The 4,264-nt window shown below is 40.3% G+C and overlaps 1 pseudogene; it reads left to right on the top strand.

Moving 5' to 3' along the window:
- The first annotated feature begins 2,458 nt into the window (after positions 1 to 2,458).
- LOC102842141 lies at positions 2,459 to 3,254 on the top strand (annotated as a pseudogene).
- Positions 3,255 to 4,264: the final 1,010 nt, after the last annotated feature.

The raw sequence follows: 4,264 nt of genomic DNA, 5'->3' as shown, positions 1-4,264 counted from the left end.
GTGTTGTTGGGCTGCTAACCACAAGGTCAGCAGTTCAAAACTACCAGCTGTTCCATGGGAGAAAGATGAGGCTTTCTGTTGCCATAAAGATTTACAGCCTTGGAAATCCTATGCAGGGTCATGAGTGTTGATAGTTGATCCAAGAACAATAAAGTCCTTGACAACTTCAATCTTTTCTCTGTTGATAAGAATGTTGTTTATTGGTCCAGTGGTGAGGATTTTTGTTTTCTTTTCATTGAGATGCAATCCATACTGAAGGTTGTGCTCTTTGATCTTCATCAGTAAGTATTTTAAGTTCTTTTCACTTTCAGCAAGCAAGGTTGTATCGTTTGTATATTGCAGGTTGTTAATAAGTCAGAACCGACTTCATGTCATATCACCACCACCACCATATGCATGTGAAAGCTGGACGGTGAATAAGGAAGACCATAGAAGAATTGATGCATATGAGTTATGGTGTTGGAGGAGAATATTGAAAGTACCATGGGCTGCCAAAAGAACAAACAGATCTGTGTTGGAAGTGTAGCCAGAGTGCTCCTTGGAGGCCAGGATGGCTAAACGTCATCTCTCATACTTCAGACATATTGTTAGGAGGGACCAGTTGCCAGAGAAGGATATCATGTTTGGTAGGGTGGAGGGTCAGAGAAAAAGAGGAAGACCCTCAATGAGACAGATTAACAAAGTGGCAGCATCAATTGGCTCAAGCAAGGCAACAATTGTGAGGTTGGTCCAGGGCCAGGCAGTGTTTCATTTTGTTGTGCATAGCTCTGGTAGCGTAGTGGTTACGAATCGGGCTGCGAACCTTAAGGTCAGCGGTTCGAAACTACCAGCCGCTCCGAGGGAGAAAGATGAGGCTTTCTACTCCCGTAAAGATTTACACCCTTGGAAACCATGTACAGGGTCGCTATGGGTCGGACCCGACTCGATGGCACTTAACAACAACAACAAGGGTCACTATGAGTCGGTACTGACTCGAGGGCACCTAACAACAAAACATCAAAAATTATATGAACTGGTATAAAGAAGCAGTAAAAATACCACAAATAACTGTGTGCCAGACAAAATGTTAGCATATCTCTTTTCAATCATTTTATTTACTTTTCTTCTTTACATATTTGAGATTATTTTATTCATACCAATTTTTTTTTTAACTTAGTCCTGGTGTGGTGCTACGGGCTAATGAGTTGTACTTCAGGGTTAGTTTGAATCACAGTTTGATGGTTCAAGCTCACCAGCCACTCCTCAGAAACCCTATAGAGGATCACAATTCAATGACACTTAACAACAACAAACAATTTTCCATTTTTAATTCTTGGATTATAAAACATCGTATTTATTTGACATGATTTATTCTCTTAAAATATTTCTCCCGTTTTTGAATTGTCACATTGTTTCCAGTGTTTTCCTATCTATATAATGAATGATGCAGTAAGCCTCATTGTACGTAAATATTATTTTTTTACTTTTGTGAGTATTTCCTTAAGATAGATTCTAGGTGACATAGTATGTGAAATAATATAAATATTTTATACTGTCATATGGAAAGATAGGAAAAAATAACACTCGACCAGTATTATGTGGCCTTAGTATGTCACTGCAGGATAAACACTGAACTGCTAACTGCAAGGTTGGTGGTTCAAACCCATCAGCAGGTCCCCAGAAACCCTATATAAGGTATCAATGAGTCAGAACTGACTTGATGGCACTTAACAACAATGACAAATATATATACATATATAAGCTTCACTGGATTTGATTCACTAGAGAACGTCACCTGGTCTGGGGACTTGCCAGCCTCCACAGCTTCTAGGGTTCAGAGGTCTGTCACTCAAGGTTTGCTGCTGCAAATGGGTCAGCCTCTACCACAGCTGGAAAACAGTCCAAAGTGGCTAAGTAAAAGAAACAAACCTCTAGCTGGGGTACAGATAACTTCAGAACAGCATCTTGTTGTTATTGTTGTTAGGTGTCATAGAGTCGGTACCAACTCATAGCGACCTTATGCACAGCAGAACGAAACACTGCCCGATCCTGGGCCAACCTCACTATTGTTGTCACGCTTGAGCCCATTGATGCTGCCACTTTGCCAATCCATCTTGCTGGAGGTCTAAAGAAAGAGGGTTTGAGCATTCTCCACCTCCACCTCAACGTAAGATCACCAATGAAGAAGAGTTAAATGATTACAAAGTAATGAAAAGAAGACTTCTGAAGATAACATGAAGGGAAAACAGGACTTTGATTAGGAATTGAATTAGGCACACAGACTGGAAAGAGTCTAAAGAAGATTCAGAAGGTTCAGTCCATGTACAAGCATGCTTTAGAGGTGGACTATTGAAAGATTGCACTCTCGTTGATATACACAAAAATGGAAATGAAAAATTTCTAAGTCAACTATGCCTGAACTATCTGGAGCCATGCCATGACAACTCTCGTGTGAGTCCATCAGTTTTGATACAAGTACATGTATATGGAGATATTGGGACACTTTACTGTGCCCAGCAGACATTTGAGCCTAGAAGCCCAAGTTACAGCTTCATTTGATGAAGGCCAAAAACTTTGTGAAAAGTTCCAGGGTTTGGACCTGAAAATTGTACCTGTTGTATTAAATTTGCATCAGAATCAGAAACAATCCTTGGTAACATCAAACAATCCTTGGTAACATCAAATGAGTCCAGGCCACCAGCCATTCTCACTTGGACATGACAGATATACTTTGGAAATCGTATACTGATTTTGAAATTGAGTAGGAAAAACCATGAAATCTTTACCAACAATTACTCCAGTGATCGCTTCAATGAACATAACACATCAAGGTATGGATCAAGTTTGCTCAATTTGAGTTGTCTTCAGGGAAAGAAGGAAGTTTGGCTAGATGCAGACAAATTTTTGAAGAAGCTAACAAAACCATGAGAAACTGAAGAAAAAGAAGACAGACTTCTGCCACCAGAATCTTGGTGATAATTTCATTTGAAGATGAATTTGGAGCCATAACTGATAAGGAAAAAGTGGACAAACTCACGCCAAGAAAAAATCAAGAAAAGAAAAAGGGTCTGGGCTGACAATGGGTCTGATGCAATCCGAGAAGAACACTATGATTACATCTTTTCAGAAGACACTGCCAACCAGTCCAACCTCAAGTTATGGCTAAAGTTTGGAAGTAACCACAAAAGGAAAAAAAGGACGCTGAGTAAGATCCAGGTAAGGACACAGATGAGAGTAAATCCTTTTTTGTCTTCACATTGACAAGTGCTTTTTAAAAATAAATAAATATTTGGGGGGTGGAGTGGGCAGAGAGCAGCAAGGATGATGAAATGAAAGAAAATAACAATGAACTGCAAAAGGGAAAATGATACAGAATCCTGTGAGAACTCACTCAGTCATTCAGGATAGAAAGAGGACACGGTACCAAATGCCATACGAAAAGTACCAAGTCAAGAGGACAAGAGAAAAGGGAAGATCAGCATCAAGAAAGACAATCCAGGGAATTCACTGTCTCCAAAAAAGAAGAACTGGATCCACTGAGAATCTTCCAGACCTAGGGGAAGATTGATGCCAAAGACACATGGAAATCTTCAAGGAACATCTGACCCACCGATGTAAAAAGGAGACAATACATTGTGAGCTCCCCCAGAGCAGAGAGAGAAAGCCTTCCCTTAGAGTTGGCATCCTGAATTTGAACTTCTAGCCTCCCAAACTGTGAGAGAATAAATGTCTGCTTGTTAAAGCCATCTATCTCAGCAGCACTGGAGAACTAAGACAGTGACTTTATAAGACAGAGTAGAACTGCCCCATGGTGTTTCCTAGGCAGACATTCTTATGGGTGTAGATCATCAGGTCTTTTCTCCAGCAGAGAGGCTGGTGGGTTTGAACCACTAACCTTTCAGTTAACAGTCTAGTGCTTAAATACAGCACCACTAGTGCCCCTGGTAGGAGTTGTTGTTGTGCATATATTTACTTACTTGATTAGAATGCTCAATTTTGATTTTTCCTGACATGTGTTTCAGCGTACTGGCCATTTCTTTTAAAGAATCTTCTTAAAGACTTGCTCCTGTGAACTTCTGGGGAACAATAGCGTCTAGTGATCTGGAAAACTCTCCACAAAATGAGTCAAGTTGAAGATGTCTGTGAGCATCAGTCTTCACTTTAACAATGTTCCTCAGCATCATCCTATGGCAGCCTCCTCTGGTAGGGGCAGTAGGAGGTGATACAAGGATATTCATAACAGAGATTATAACAACAATTAGGGTTGTTGCTGTTGTTGTTAAGT

Source organism: Chrysochloris asiatica, unplaced genomic scaffold (assembly GCF_000296735.1).
Source record: "Chrysochloris asiatica unplaced genomic scaffold, ChrAsi1.0 scaffold00130, whole genome shotgun sequence".
Lineage (NCBI taxonomy): Eukaryota > Metazoa > Chordata > Mammalia > Afrosoricida > Chrysochloridae > Chrysochloris > Chrysochloris asiatica.
The sequence above is the reverse complement of the archived record's forward strand: the minus strand, read 5'-3'. Positions and strand labels throughout refer to the sequence as shown.